The 16247-nt window shown below is 49.9% G+C and overlaps 1 protein-coding gene across 2 annotated transcripts in view; it reads right to left on the bottom strand.

Annotated features, from left to right (window-relative positions):
• LOC127617789 (synapse differentiation-inducing gene protein 1-like) overlaps positions 1–16247 on the bottom strand; it is a 56142-nt gene that overhangs the window by 18442 nt on the left and 21453 nt on the right. The window contains exon 4 of one of the 2 annotated variants that reach the window (XR_007967377.1): positions 13490–13632. The exons of the other annotated variant lie outside the window; for it this stretch is intronic. The gene's annotated coding sequence lies outside the window, so the exon portion shown is untranslated. The remainder of the gene's footprint in view (positions 1–13489; positions 13633–16247) is intronic. 2 annotated transcript variants of the gene reach the window in all.

Genomic DNA, 16247 nt, shown 5'->3' with positions numbered 1-16247 from the left:
GCTTTGGTGGCCGCAACAGAGGTGTTTCGGTGTCCAAAGAAAGACTGTCTCATTGGATTATTGAGGCACTTTTGAGTGCTTATGAAGCTTATGAAGTGGTTTACAATTGCCTTCATGTATTCAGGCCCATTCTACGAGGGGCATGGCACCCTCATGGGCTTTGGCTAGAGGTGAGTTCTTGGAGGATATTTGTATGACTGCAAGGTGGTCTTCTCCGCATACATTTGTTAGATTTTATAATATGGATGAGGGTTTGACTCCTGCTTCCCAGGTTATCTCTGTTGGAACAGGAGTAAATCCATCATTTATTTTATTCAGATGCTTTAGCTCACTTGTGCACCACTGTATGCTTGCCACATAGGCTTAGACAGTTGTCAGCTACTGATCGCATGGCGTGAATGTATATCGTTCCCATAGCATTCAAACGCAGCATAGAGATCCTACGAGAGGGAATGTCTTGGTTACATGCGTAACCTTGTTTCCCTGAGTGGCAACGAGATGCTGTGCAGCTGCCCATACTCTCTAGTAACTGTATAGGCTTGTGCCTCTTGCAAAGTGAACACCTTTATGGAGCCCATGCTCCCAAGGGGCATCGCTTAGGCACCACCAGCCAATAAATTGCCGTGATTGTATAAGGGCATCAGAACACTCAGACAGTGTCCCATTGCGTTCATACGCAGTTCATCCTTTGTTAATAGATTCACATCTAAAGTGCACCAGAAATCATCACTCCTGATGAAGTGTAATGTTACTTCCCTTCAGGGAACCAAGGTTATATTTCTAACCAGAACGTTAATATGCACAGTCAGTGTGCAAGCATCATTATCAGCCCAATGGTTCTATGCAGATGAAGGACTGTACTTAGTAATTACTGCTTCATCCATGCATACTTAATTACCATCAAATAATACTAACGACACACAGGAATGAGCAAAAAAGTGAAAATGAAATAAATCCAAATTAGTAACAACAACCAAACAGGTTGCTGTGTGTGTGATTAGATCAGATCATACTGTGCAGAATATATTTCCTAAAATATGAATGTGTGACATTCCTGCACAATCTTCATTACTACAGCAGAAATACATACTGACGTGTGAAGTGTGCTTGAGTGCATCTCTGTGGGGATCAGCACACAAAGCACCCACGGCATGGCTGACGAAATGAAAACCGCTTTGTTGAACGCATCCACCCATTGTGCAAATAGGTATTTTATTCAAAGCTTATGTTTGACAAGGCCCACACACTCACACTCTCCCTTGCCAAACCATTACATAAGAAGCTTATCATGTTTGTGTGAGGGCACGCTCTAAAAACAACCAATCAGATTATGCACAACAGCTTAGCAAAAACAGATTGTGGATAGTTCGGTTTCAGAATAGAAAAAGAAAATATTTGCTTGTCTCCCTTATTTAATTACTCAGGGTTTGGGTCTAATGAGGAGACATTGTCCAAAATTACTGGGGCATGGTCGTGTGTCGGTCTGCGGGAGAGAGAGAGAGCGGTAAGGCTTGTCACCTGGTTTATAATTACCTCTAACACCTGTGTCTTGTTAGAATGATATGGAGAGAGACATTTAAGGAACGCCAAGTGTCGAGAGAGGGAGAGTGTCCAGAAAACACGACAGCCAGAAATGTGCAACGTGTATAGTGTACATTATAGCGACGGTTACCGTCGTGTGTATACAAACCGAATTACAAATTAAAGTACTGACCTTGAACCTGCCTCATTGTCTCCTGACTCCTCCATCACCCCAACCAAACCAGTTCACAGTGGTGCCGAGAACCCGGGTTTGGAGGAGAGCGCTGCTATGGAGCCTTCACCGCTGGCCGAAGTCATCAACGCCCTCACCAACATCCAGCAGACACAACACCATGCCCTCTTGGAGGTTCGCCGGGAGCAAGAACAACGCTTCCATGCCTTGCTCCAGGCACAAGCCGAGGACCGGCAAGCGCTGCAGAGCCTGATCGCCAGGGAGGGGGCTGGTGCTGCGTCCTCCTCGGATCCCAACCCACCGCTTGCCCTCGCGAAAATGGGGCCAAGTGATGATCCGGAGGCCTTCCTCGACCTTCCTCGATGGCTGACCCGATCAGTGGGCGGCCCGCCTATTGCCCCTACTTTCCGGGGAGGCGCAGCTGGCGACACAACAATTTCCCGCCGCCAGCCTCCTGGACTATAGCCACCTGAAGAAAGCCATCCAGCTGGCAGAGGACTACATGGCGGCGTTCCCAGGAGACGGCGAGGCAGTATCCTCTCTCTCTCTCTCTCTCTCTCTCTCTCTCTCTCTCTCTCTCTCTCTCTCTCTCCACCCCCGTGCCTGCTGTTCCCTCCCCTTCTCCCCGTTCCCCTCACTCCCGCCCAATTCCGGCTCCTCGTAGGTGGGTAGGCCCGCCCAGACCCCGACCCCGGTCCAGAGGACCCTTCCCCTTCTCTGCCCCTTCAAACCCCCCTGTCTCTCTCCGTTATTCTACCCAGGTTGGCGAGCCCGCCCCACGAGTGCGGAAGGAAGACCTGGGCGGTCTGCTGGAGCTGCGTGGAAGCTGGACATAGCCAGGAGCGGTGTCCAGTGATGGAGGTGGGGACAATGGTTCAGATCCCCGATGCTCCACAGGCCGCCCCCGATCGGGCAGGAATGTATCGCATACCGGTAAGGGTGAAGGGGATACAGGTTGTTCTCAAACCTCAATCCACCAATGCTTGGTGCAAGGCGGGGCATTGGATAAAGATAAATTGGTGAGGGTGAGGTGTGTGCATGGGGACATTCACAAATATCCAGTGGCTACCGTTGAGATACGATTCAGGGGGAAAAGGCATACTGTCGAGGCCGCGGTTAATTCCCGCCTCACCCATCCACTAATCCTGGGAACCAATTGGCCTGGCTTTAAAAATTTACTGAGGGTAATGTGTGTGGATGGGTCCTGCACTGGTCAACAGCTCCAGCCCGGTGTCGCGCTCACATACCCATACATTTCTATTATCAAAGAGCGGTTGTATCGAGTGACGCAGGACACTCAAACCAAAGAGGTTACAACTCAGCTGTTAGTACCGAAGAGCCGCCAGGAAACACTCTTCCAACCTTACTAAAAAGGGGGCTCCCGATCCGGTCCAGTGGACAGAGTCGTGCCAACAGGCCCTCCTTAAGGTAAAATCTGCACTTTGTGGGGGGCTGCTTTTATATGCACCTGATTTCTCTCTCCCCTTTATTTTGCAGACTGATGCATCTGACAGGGGGCTGGGCGCAGTGCTCTCGCAGGTGGTCGGAGGGGAGGAACGGCCAGTACTGTTTATTAGTCGCAAGCTCTCCTTCAGGGAGACGAAATATAGCACCATCGAAAAGGAGTGTCTTGCGATTAAGTGGGCGGTTCTGACGCTCCGCTACTACCTGCTGGGGCGGGCCTTCACCCTCTGTTCTGATCACGCCCCTCTGCAGTGGCTCCACCGCATGAAGGATACTAACGCGCGGATCACCCGTTGGTATCTGGCTCTCCAGCCCTTTAAGTTCAAGGTGGTCCACAGGCCGGGGGCGCAGATGGTTGTGGCTGACTTTCTCTCCAGAAATGGGGGGGGAGTGGGCAGGCCGGATGTTGCCCCAGCCTGAGTCAGCGGTGGGGGCATGTGGCATGGGGGGCGTGGTCGTGTGTCGGTCTGCGGGAGAGAGAGAGAACGGTAAGGCTTGTCACCTGGTTTATAATTACCTTTAACACCTGTGTCTTGTTATAGTGATACGGAGAGAGACATTTAAGGAACGCCAAGTGTCGAGAGAAGGAGAGAGAGTGTCCAGAAAACACGACAGCCAGAAGTGTGCAACGTGTATAGTTTACATTATAGCGACGGTTACTGTCGTGTGTATACAGACCGAAGTACAAATTAAAGTACTGACCTTGAACCTGCCTCATTGTCTCCGGACTCCTCCATCACCCCCTCCAAACCAGTTCACAATTACCATTTATGTTTCCTGCAGCGCTGTCCAGGAGCGTCCATTCATACATACATCCACCCACCTACTATGTTTATCAAAAACACTCAAGAACAAACATACAGGGCAATGTACTGTCCAGTTCACAAACAAATTGCTTGATTGGTGTGGTTCTTTTTTTAATGAAAATGCAAATCAGTCTGAATCGAACACAGGAGTCATGAAGTGAATCAGTCTGACAACTCACTTCCTCACCGAATCAGCTCAGATTACTCACTCACTCATCAAAACCGCTATTTATTATATTTGTTGGATATTTGTTGTATTATACGGATCAGAATCTAATCTGATCAAATCTAATCAAACCAAATGATGCATTGTGTGTGTGTGAAAGAGAGAGAGAGAGAGAGAGAGAGAGAGATGGAGCGTGTGTGATCACCTGTTGCCACACCCAATCAAAGATATTTTCAGCTTTCTGAAAATCAGCGTTTTCAGTGGAAAAGGGTCATTCACTATAGAAACCGCAATGTCCTCCACCATTTTAAACAGTACGTCCTCTCCAATGTGGAAACTCTGGTAACTCTGGTTGAGTTGAGTAATTAATCAGTCTGTGGTGTCACTCAGCTGTGATGAGCCTTAATGCTGAAGTTGTTCATTTAAAGCCGTTCCTAGCTTTAGTAGTGTAGTAGTAATATAAGCGATCACAGAGCGCTGTTCTATGAAAACACTGGTTGATGCGGATTCACTTAACGTCACCTAACTGGCTCATATTACACACAAAAAGGATTTTTTGCCACCATCTGCTGGCTAACATATGTAATGTAAAAATATATATTTTTTAAAAAGACACACATACAGAAGCTCTTAACACTTATGTGACCCGTCACGGAAACCAGTGACACAAGTCGGCAGCACAACTTGTGAGCAAAATGAGAAACAAGTGTTTTTTTCCAAAATTGGTGATTTCCGCTTTTTTGCAGAATCTGTTAGTTGAGATCATGAAGAAGCCTCTCCATGTTTGAGATAACAGTATTGGTATATTTAAAAGCGTACATTTTGAGGTTGAAATCGGCTTGTTTTTCGGAGATTCTAGCATGCAGTAGGGGCGTGTCATTGTCTGTGTGTATTTCCAGTACTGAATAGCCGGCGCTTTTGCCCCCGCCCCTAACAGCGTGGCTACTTATTATGCAGCGTCTAGCCGGCTCTATCTGATATCAAAATTCAATGAAGATGGACGCCGCAAAGAATGTCGCAGACGAGCTGAACCGTGGCCGTTACAACGAAAATGTTTTGAAGTACTTCTTCGACAAGCCGGATGCTTATGAACAAGCGCTCACTGATTCTGAAGACGATCTGAGCGACGATGAAAGTGGCATGATAAGACTGAATAATATCCCTAATCTACAACTGAGCGAAGATGAAGACGAGGAAGAATGTATCGGACTGGCGCCATGCGAATTATTGGACATTTAGAGGCAAACAGACGCACAGTGCAAACTTCGGAGATGGTTACATCCACAAAGAAGACCCCGACAAAGAGAAAGTGTGCCCGAATGACTTATTTCATTGGAGGCAACGAGATCTGCAAGAATACTTTTCTGTTTCTTATGGGGTGAGTTTCCATAAACATCAAAGTTTGTCGCTTTTTGTTCATTCTAAGAACACGTATCACGTTATCTCATGTTTAGTCCATGTTTACAGGGGGAGCTTTACAGGGGTATGGCTTATCTAAATGAGATGTAAATGAGCCCTATTGTCACTCCCAGCAGCAGAGAGAGGTGAGAACTGCACAATCTTTTGAGGCCGTTTTCTCCCCTTTTAGCTTTTTTGAGTGCCTACCTTCAAATGGCCACAACTTCTCCAAATATTGTCAGATTTCCATGTGTTACAAATCGTTGGAAAGCTTGGAGACTACACTTTCAGAATCTGTGAATAACTCAAAATGCCCCAAAACCGACTTGTGTCCCTACTTTCCGTGATCGGTCACATATGCACTGCTCTTACACTTTAGTTTAGGACGATGAACACAAGCGGAGTGATTCACACAGGATAGTGTCCGATTGCTGATGGTGTCAGATCGTCAGTGCTCATGGCACGTCTCTCATCCAATCAGATTTGAGGACCAGAACTAACTGTTGTATATTGATTTTTATTTAGAGCTGTCATGTAAGATTTGGGGCAAAAGCACTGTTTACAAGGGAGTAGGAGGAATGCTGTACAGTAGCTTGGTTGGTTTTGGTTTAGATCTGTATTTATCTGTTTCTTTACTCACAATGGTGCGTTTGTGTGCTTATCCTGGATGTCTCAAACAAGAGGAGACCGTGAGATACAGAAGCATATTCTTATATTGCAGACTTCTGCAATTATTTTTGTTTAATAATTTTTTAAGTTTAATAATAATAATTTAATTCCCATCATTACTGAATCCTTGTTTTGTGTTTTTATACAGTCTTACTATTCGCAACGCTTTGAGTTCTAGAGGCTCAGGAGGTGGAGCTGAGGGAGGTTCTGGAGGTTCTGGAGGCTGGGCCGAGGAAGGCTCAGGAGGCGGAGCCGAGGAAGGCGGCGCCGTAGGAGGCTTTAGAGGCGGAGCCCTGGAAGGCTCAGGAGGCAGAGCCGTAGGAGGCTTTAGAGGCGGAGCCCTGGAAGGCTCAGGGGGCGGAGCCAAGGGAGGCTCAGGAGGCAGAGCAGGGTGAGGCTCGGTAGACGGAGACCTGGAAGGCTCTGGAGGCGGAGCCGAGGGAGGTAGCACCGTAGGAGGCTCTAGAGGTGAAGACCTGGAAGGCTCTGGAGTTGGAGCCGTAGGAGGCACTGGAGGCGGAGCCGAGGGAGATGGCGCCATAGGAGGCTCTAGAGGTGAAGACCTGGAAGGCTCTGGAGGCAGAGCCGAGGGAGGTAGCGCCGTAGGAGGCTCTGGAGGCGGAGCCGAGGGAGATGGCGCCGTAGGAGGCTCTAGAAGCGAAGACCTGGAAGACTCGAGAGGCGGAGCCGTGGGAGGCTCGAGAGGCTCGAGAGGCGGAGCCCTGGGAGGCTCGAGAGGCGGAGCCCTAGGAGGCTCGAAAGGCGGAGCCCTGGGAGGCTCGAGAGACTCGGGAGGCGGAGCCCTGGAAGGCTCGTGAGGCTCGAGAGGCGGAGCCCTGGAAGGCTCGTGAGGCTCGGGAGGCGGAGCCCTGGAAGGCTTGTGAGGCTCGAGAGGTGGAGCCCTGGGAGGCGGAGCCCTAGGAGGCTCGGGATGCGCTGGCTCTTGGACGGTCATGGCTGCAGGTGCTGGCTCTGGGACGGTCGAGGCTACAGGCGCTGGCTCTGGGACGGTCGAGGCTACAGGCGCTGGCTCTGGGACGGTCGAGGCTACAGGCGCTGGCTCTGAGGCGGTCGAGGCTACAGGCGCTGGCTCTGAGGCGGTCTAGGCTACAGGCGCTGGCTCACTGACGTTCGAGGCTACAGGCACTGGCTCACTGACGTTCGAGGCTACAGGCAATGGCTCACTGACGTTCGAGGCTACAGGCGCTGGCTCACTGACGTTCGAGGCTACAGGTGCTGGCTCACTGATGTTCGGGGCTGCAGGCATTGGCTGGTTGGCCGTGGTTGGCGGAGGCTGGAGAGCAGAGGCCTTTCTTCTCCTCCTCCTCCGGGCGGACGAAGTTGGCAGCGCTGGCTCACTGACGATAGGAGCTGCAGGCGCTGGCTCGCTGATCACAGCAGGCGTGGGGGTTGGTTCACTCACCGTGGCTGGCGCGGAAAGCCCAGAGGCGGGAGCCGGGATCAAGAGAGGTGGTTCCCCGGCAGCGAATTCCTCCACGACGAGTCCCACATACTCTTGCCAGGTGTAGTCTCCGGTCTCCGGTAACTCCCACCATCGATGTTTGGGTATGCCGAACCGGTACGCTTGCTTCAGGGTATTATCATCCCAGCCGGTGTAACTGGCCACGCTGGCGAAGAAGTGGGTGAACTCCCGAACAGACAAGTCCGCCTCTGTCAGCTCTGTGAGGAACCCTGCTAGATCCATTTTGGTTGATTGTTTTGTTATGATGAGCAGGAAGGCAGACGAGGGGCGAGGATCTAAGTGCAGGGTTAGCTTTATTGGAAGGGTTGAGAACTAAACAAACAAAACCAAAACAAAGGAAACACCCGCAATGGGGAAACACAACAAAAACACGGAAAACATACAATGGGGAAACTGGCAGGATAAACATAAAGAAGCACGAAAACAAGCATCCATATACATCGACAATCGACAGGGGAATGGAGAAACAGCAGGGTTTAAATACACAGGAGACATGATGATGACAAACGACGATCAGGTGAGCACAATGACACAGGGCTGGCAGTGATGAGGGCCGTGAATCATGGGAAGTGTAGTTTTACAAAGGGAATAGGAGTTTGAGACAAAGACTAGTGAAACACAGGGCAGACAACAAGGGAATCATGACAGATATTATGACTCCATTATGCCATTATGACTCTGGATCTGCTGGTGAATATCTCCGAGTGATCACAGGCAGTGTCCAGGTAAGTGGAATAAAATCACAAACTTCTATGACACAATATATAATCAAAATATTAAATATTATAGTATTTTTGGAGTGCAGGATCATTGAGGGGAGATGGAAAGTAAATTACTAACAACAAAAAGGGCAATTTAAAGGTGTCAACATACTTCATATTGATTTTCTGAGCAGAGTCTGTGCAGCAACAGTCTGTCCAGTGAAAACAATAAATCTGTTCCTTTGTAAGAACTTTGCCATAAAAATGAAAAGGTATTTGATAAATTGATAAGAAAATACATTTTTCAAAGAAAGCTGCATCTTAGAGCAGCAGTACTTTTATTTAAAATCGTTAGGATATATGCTTCAGTCTCTGTTTCAATTCAGACAGGTCTAAAACAATTAACTACCAAACATTTTTAAAGATCTTCAGTATATGTTGTGTAGTCAGGCCAAATACTTTAGATGTCTGGTTAAATTTCTATACAATTACATAAGCAGACAGCAAAAACGTTCTCAAAAATGAAACCACTAAAGAGAGAAATAAAGAAGCTATTCAAAGCTGTTTTCCATTGGCCTCCCTAAAAGACAAATCCCAGTGCTGGATGACTTTCACATTGCCCATCCATTAGCTTTTCACTAAACCCAGCGATCAGATGAAAAGCTTTGTAGTGACACTAGATGCATAATACATGATCGTTCAAACTGCAGTACACCGTGCCTACAGCACACATTCACACACAACTCCTTATTTGGAACTACAGCATTTTAATAACTGTAAAAATAGCAATTTAAAAACATTTTTATAAAGCCTTGTGTGTCAAGGATAAAAATCATATTGTATAGATGGGGCAACCAGAAAAAATATGTCACTCTTGCTAGTGACACAATTAGAAACATTTTTACTACATTGTTTTATTTTATTTTTTTTATGGAGACATAATTGCATTTGAATACTCTATAAATGAACTACTTTCTTGTGAGGTTTTCTCCAACAGTTTTATTGAAGATCTTGATTTGGTGCGGTCCGCCTACTTTGTGTAACTTGCCTTCTATTGATTGCTGAGTAATTACTCAAAAGGACAGCCTCAATTGAAGCCCCAAATTAGAAGAATCAAACAATTAAAAGCTCTGCAATCTTATTTTCAAATTGAAATCAAGTTGAATACTGTGATGCATTTTGAAGACTGTGAGTGTAACCCGACACACACACACACACACAAGTAGAGACAAGTCACAATGACGGATGAAAACTGCTTTATTAAATTAAAGCAGTCCGGGCAAAAGTACAAACAAGGGGCAAATCCGGGAGAGTAGTCGAGGGGAACGAGGGTCAATGTCGGGGTAAACAGGATGAAACAAACACGTAGCAAGAGGGGACTAGAGGGATGGGGAGTTGGCAAGCTAAGAGGTAACAAGTAGGGAGGTCAAAACTAGACGAGACTAGCAGGGGCAAAACTAGACGAGACTAGCGGGGGCATAAACACGGGAATCTAAATACATACAATAACCAACGGGAAACAAACGGAAGGATAGTGTATTTATAGGGGAGAGTGCAGGTGTAAACAATGACAGGTGACGAGACGAGTGCAGGTGTAACTAATGTGTGGGGACAAGAAGCGCGTGAGTGCAGGTGTAAACAATGTGTGAAGATAGGAAGCGCGTGAGTGCAAGTGGTCATAATGTTCAGGCTGATTGAGGCGAAGTGCGCCAGAGGGAGGAGATCGTTACTGAGCGAGAGCTCGTAAAAGCAAAACCGGGCGTGGAAGCCCGATGGAGGAAAAAGAGCGTACGCAGCTCAGGGGGCGGAGCGAGGGAGCGGGAAGCGAGCACGCTCGCGGAGTGCCTGTGTGCGAGAAGGGAGATAGTGTGCGTGTGTGAGGAAGCTGAGATGGGGCAGAGGAAAGGGGTTCCTCGGCTGCGAGGAGCGCAAGGGGACAGAACGAGCGTGCGAGCTCGAGGGGACAGAACGAGCGTGCGAGCTCGCGGGGAACAGAACGAGAGTGTGAGCTCGCGGGGAACAGAACGAGAGTGTGAGCTCATGGGGAACAGAACGAGAGTGTGATCTCGCGGGGAACAGAACGAGAGTGTGATCTCATGGGAACAGAACGAGTGTGATCTCGCTGGGAACAGAACGAGCGTGTGAGCTCATGGGGAACAGAACGAGCGTGTGAGCTCATGGGGGCAGAAGGCACAAAAGGGAAATGAAACAGTCCATGGGGGTCAATGGGCAGTTCAAGACAAGGTCAGGGGGAACATAGTGGACAGGCGGGTGGTCGGGAGGTCTAGGGGGCAGCCATAGGGCAGAGACTGGGTCAGGAGGTCTGGAAGGCGACCACCGGACAGGAATAGGGTCCGGAGGCCAGGGAAGAGGCCACAGGACAGGTAGAGGAACGGTAACAAGGGGAGCAGGCAAGACCCAGTGAGGAAAGGTTTCAGGGGGCGGAGCCGTGAAAGGCGGAGTCGTGGAGGACTTGGGAGACTGAACCTTGGAAGGTGGAGCCGTGAGAGACTCGGCAGGCGGGGAATTGAGAGACAGAAGAGGCGGCGCCGAGGGAGGCTCGGGGGGCTCCGGAGGCAGAGCCGAGGAAGGCTCAGGAGACGGAGCCGAGGGAGGTGGAGTCGCAGGAGGCCCCAGGGGCGAGGCCCTGGTGGGCTCTGGAGGTGGAGCCGAAGGAGGCTTTAGGGGCTGAAGGCCTGGAAGGCTCAGGAAGTGGAGCCCATGGAGGTGGCGCCGTAGGAGGCTCCAGAGGTGAAGCCCTGGAAGGCTCTGGAGGCAGAGCCGAGGGAGGTGACGCCGTGGGTGGTGGCGCCGTAGAAGGCTCCAGGAGTGAAGCCCTGGTAGGCTCTGGAGGTGGAGCCAAGGGAGGCTTTAGAGGCGGAGCCGCAGGAGGCTCCAGAGGCTGAATCTCTAGAAGGCTCTGGAGTCTTAGGGAGCAGAGCCGTAGGAGGCTCGGGTGGTGGAGCCGTGGAAGGCTCGAGAGGCGGAGCCGTAGGAGGCTCGAGAGGCGAATCTCTAGAAGGCTGTGGAGTCTTAGGGAGCAGAGCTGTAGGAGGCTCGGGTGGTGGAGCCGTGGAAGGCTCAAGAGGCGGAGCCCTAGGAAGCTCTGGAGTCTTTGGGAGCAGAGCTGTAGGAGGCTCGGGAGGTGGAGCCGTAGGAGGCTCTGGAGGGGGAGCCGTAGGAGGCTCGGGAGGCAGAGCCATAGGAGCCTCTAGTGGCCGAGCCCTGGGAGGCTCGGGAGGTGGAGCCGTAGGAGGCTCTGGAGGGGGAGCCGTAGGAGGCTCGGGAGGCAGAGCCATAGGAGCCTCTAGTGGCCGAGTCCTGGGAGGCTCGAGAGGCTTGAGGGGGGGAGCCTTGAAAGACTCGAGAGACGAAGCCCTGAGAGGCTTGAGAGGAGGAGGAGCCCTGAAAGACTCGAGAGGGGGAGCCCTGAGAGGCTTGAGAGGGGGAGGAGCCCTGAGAGACTCGAGGGGCGGAGCCCTGAGAGGCGGAGGAGCCCTGAGAGACTCGAGAGGCGAAGCCGTGAGAGGCTTGAGGGGTGGAGCCATGAAAGACTCGAGAGGGGACGCCCTGAGAGGCGGAGGAGCCCTGAGAGACTCGAGAGGCGAAGCCGTGAGAGGCTTGAGGGGTGGTGGAGCCCTGAGAGACTCGAGAGGCGAAGCCGTGAGAGGCTTGAGGGGTGGAGCCATGAAAGACTCGAGAGGCGAAGCCGTGAGAGGCTTGAGGGGTGGAGCCATGAAAGACTCGAGAGGCGAAGCCGTGAGAGGCTTGAGGGGTGGAGCCATGAAAGACTCGAGGGATGGAGCCCTGAAAGACTCGAGAGGCGAAGCCGTGAGAGGCTTGAGGGGTGGAGCCATGAAAGACTCGAGGGATGGAGCCCTGAAAGACTCGAGAGGCGAAGCCGTGAGAGGCTTGAGGGGTGGAGCCATGAAAGACTCGAGGGATGGAGCCTTGAGAGACTCGAGAGGCGAAGCCGTGAGAGGCTTGAAGGGTGGAGCCCTGAGGGACTTGAGGGGTAGAGCTCTGGGAGGCTCGTGAGGAGGAGCCCTAGGAGGCTCGTGAGGGGCCCTTGGAGACTCGTGAGGCGGAGCCCAGGAGGGCTCAGAGGGGCGAGCAGAACCCGACAGAGCCGTGGGAGACTCTGAGGGCGGAGCAGAACCCGGCAGAGCCGTGGGAGACTCTGAGGGCGGAGCAGAACCCGGCAGAGCCGTGGGAGACTCTGAGGGCGGAGCAGAGGTCTGCAGAGCCGTGGAAGACTCTGAGGGCGGAGCAGAGGTCTTGAGCACAAGACGAGACTGGGGAGAAGGGGCCCTCTTCCTTCTCTTACGTCTTCGGCCAACAGGGGACGTGGCCATGGGGACGGTCGAGGCTACAGGCGCTGGCTCAGGGGGGGGTCGAGGCTACAGGCGCTGGCTCGCTGACCGTGGCAGACATGGGCGCTGGCTCGCCGGCCGTGGCGGGCATGGGCGCCGGCTCGTTGGCCGTGGCGGGCATGGGCGCCCGGCTGCGCTGGCCGTGGGCGGGCATGGGCGCCGGCTCGTTGGCCGTGGCGGGCATGGGCGCTGGCTCGTTGGCCGTGGTAGGCTTAGGGACTGGGGCCGTGGTAGGCTTCGAGACGGGGTCTTGGTGTGGAGCGCTGGTTCAGTGTCTGCCTCCCCACAGTGAACGAGGAACCAGAGTACAGTAGGGCGAGGTCAATAAACTGAGCCAGGTTAAGGGGCAGCGACCACCAGGCATTAATGATGAGGTTGGCTCATTCAGACCACATTGAAAAATGGTCTTCAGAGCCACCTCATTAAAATTCACCTGGTACGCCAGGACACAAAAATCCATAATATAAGCCTCCACGGTTTGGCTCCCCTGACGCAAACCCACGAGTTGGGCCGCTGGGTCCATAATGCCGAGGGCGGGGTTATGGGTTACACCACCGCTGCCTCGCATAAAAACCCCTTGGTCAGCGTCTGAAGAGCCGTAAAACCTCTCCGGGGGTGGAGAGCTTACGGCGCTCAAAAATGCATGGGAAGCATAAACGGGCTCAGGGGCAGACACAGGTGACGCAGGGTGACAAAAATCAAAAATCGCACGTACCTGCTGGCCCTGGCCTGTGAGCGCGCGATCATGCTTCCACACCGTCGCTCCTTGCGCTGAATGTGACGAGTTCCTCCGCTCTAGTGAGTCGCGCGAATCCTCAGCGCGACGCATTGTGACTGTCTTCGGTGAGGTTGGTTATTCTGTAACCCGACACACACACACACAAGTAGAGACAGTCACAATGACGGATGAAAACTGCTTTATTAAATTAAAGCAGTCCGGGCAAAAGTACAAACAAGGGGCAAATCCGGGACAGTAGTCGAGTGGAACGAGGGTCAATGTCGGGGTAAACAGGATGAAACAAACACGTAGCAAGAGGGGACTAGAGGGATGGGGAGTTGGCAAGCTAAGAGGTAACAAGTAGGGAGGTCAAAACTAGACGAGACTAGCAGGGGCAAAACTAGTAACAAAACTAGACGAGACTAGCAGGGGCAAAACTAGACGAGACTAGCGGGGGCATAAACACGGGAATCTAAATACATACAATAACCAACGGGAAACAAACGGAAGGATAGTGTATTTATAGGGGAGAGTGCAGGTGTAAACAATGACAGGTGACGAGACGAGTGCAGGTGTAACTAATGTGTGGGGACAAGAAGCGCGTGAGTGCAGGTGTAAACAATGTGTGAAGATAGGAAGCGCGTGAGTGCAAGTGGTCATAATGTTCAGGCTGATTGAGGCGAGTGCGCCAGAGGGAGGAGATCGTTTACGAGCGAGAGCTCGTAAAAGCAAAACCGGGCGTGGAAGCCCGATGGAGGAAAAAGAGCGTACGCGCTCAGGGGGGCGGAGCGAGGGAGCGGGAAGCGAGCACGCTCGCGGAGTGCCTGTGTGCGAGAAGGGAGATAGTGTGCGTGTGTGAGGAAGCTGAGATGGGGCAGAGGAAAGGGGTTCGTGACAGTGAGCTACTAACCTTTCTTAAAAAGTTGCAAAGCTCATTGCAAATTGCTTTCTCCATAAGTCACTCTTACACACCTCCAAGTAATTAACTTACTAACCCTTTTAACCACCTACGTTAAAGCATAACTTGGATATTCAACCCTATATGGTATTATAGTCACAAAACTGAGCGCAATTAAATCTGTCTAAAATAAACTCATTATTAGAGCCTAATAACCTAAAACCTAAAACTCTGTATATAATCCTTGTCTACAGCCTACAGGCATTTAAGTGTATAATGTCACTATAGCAGCAAACTGAATTGCAAAAATATCTGTTTGAGCCGCCTGACTTGGCGTGACAACTGATGGCATGAGTTTAGGGCAGAACTTCCTGTTTGTCCAAGTAATGGAATGAGATTATTATTTAGCATTATTTTCCAGTTGTGTTTGGCTTCATCTTTAACATCTTTTAACACAGGTAGCAAAACCAACATCACCAGGGCCGGCCCTGGCCAATTTGCTGCCCTAGGCAAGATTTCACCTGGTGCCCCTGGAATCACAGACAATTCCACCACTGTTCATACACTCACACAGAAACAAACTGCGCAGCTTTGTCTTGTTTTTCTTTATTTTGAAAATATTTTGGAAACAAACAAACACACACACACACACACACACACACACACACACACACACACACACACACACACACACAACTAAATTATAAATATAATATAAATAAATGTATATTATAAGATTATTGTGGGGAAAAAAATAAAGAAACAAAAAGACACACAAAAAAATAAATAACTATACACAAACTGGAATGCAAAATGTAGCAAATGTTCTACAGCCTTACTCTCCTTGCCTTTCAGCTGTTGGGAGACCACATGATTTATGCTAATGACTGAAAGTCCACTGAGACGTTCTTGAGCCATTGTAGATCTCAGGTAGTTAAAAAATAAAATAAAAAAATAAAAAAACTCCTTTGGACACTCAGGCGCCCCAAGGGGTGGGCGGCGCCCCTAGCATTTGCCTATTCCGCCTATGCCACGGGCCGGCCCTGAACATCACTAAGCTTAAACAAACAATAATTCTGGGTGTTTGTTCAGTTTTAATTCCAACCTTTGACATTACTTCATTTTTATTAACAGAGGCAGAGCAATCAATAAACATTTCTGTAAATGTGTGAGTTTAGCCATTTTAGTACATTTTCAATTGTAGTAGTCCCTGAGCTGGCATTACTAAAATTGATTGCAAAAATGTTTACATGATGATAAAAATGTGAATATCTGTTTTTGTAGTTGATAGGCTTAGTAGATGGATTTTAGAGAATTGATTTTGGTGTAGGCTTAGATTTTAAGAGCAGGCTGAGAAAGGTTTTCTATTTTTATTTTTTTTAGAGAGAATTACAGAGCCGTGGGTGTTGAGTCGTGATGTGCTGCATGAAAGAGAAAGAGAGAGAGAGATGGAGAAAAACAGATAGACTGACAGAAAGACAGACAAAGAGAGAGAGAGGGCCATACATTTCCTCTGAAGTAAGAGTAAAATATGAACACTGAGAGTGATTTAAACATACAAAAATCTCACAAAAAATATGTCCAGTTCACTTTTAAAGGCACAGTTCACCCAAAAATGAAAATTCTCTCATGATTTACCCTCATGCCATCCCAGATTTGTGTGACTTTCTTTTTTCAGCAGAACACAAATGTAGAATTCTAGAAAAATATATCTCTTCTCTGTAGGTCCATACAGTGCAAGTGAAGGGTGATCAGACCTTTGTAGCTCCAAAAATCCCATATAGGAATCATAAAAGTAACCCAGTGATTTAATCTACAACCTCAATTCCAAAAACGTTGGGACAGTATAAAAAATGC

This window comes from Xyrauchen texanus, chromosome 24 (assembly GCF_025860055.1).
Source record: "Xyrauchen texanus isolate HMW12.3.18 chromosome 24, RBS_HiC_50CHRs, whole genome shotgun sequence".
Taxonomy (NCBI): Eukaryota; Metazoa; Chordata; class Actinopteri; order Cypriniformes; family Catostomidae; genus Xyrauchen; species Xyrauchen texanus.
This window is presented reverse-complemented; position numbering and strand designations above follow the sequence as displayed.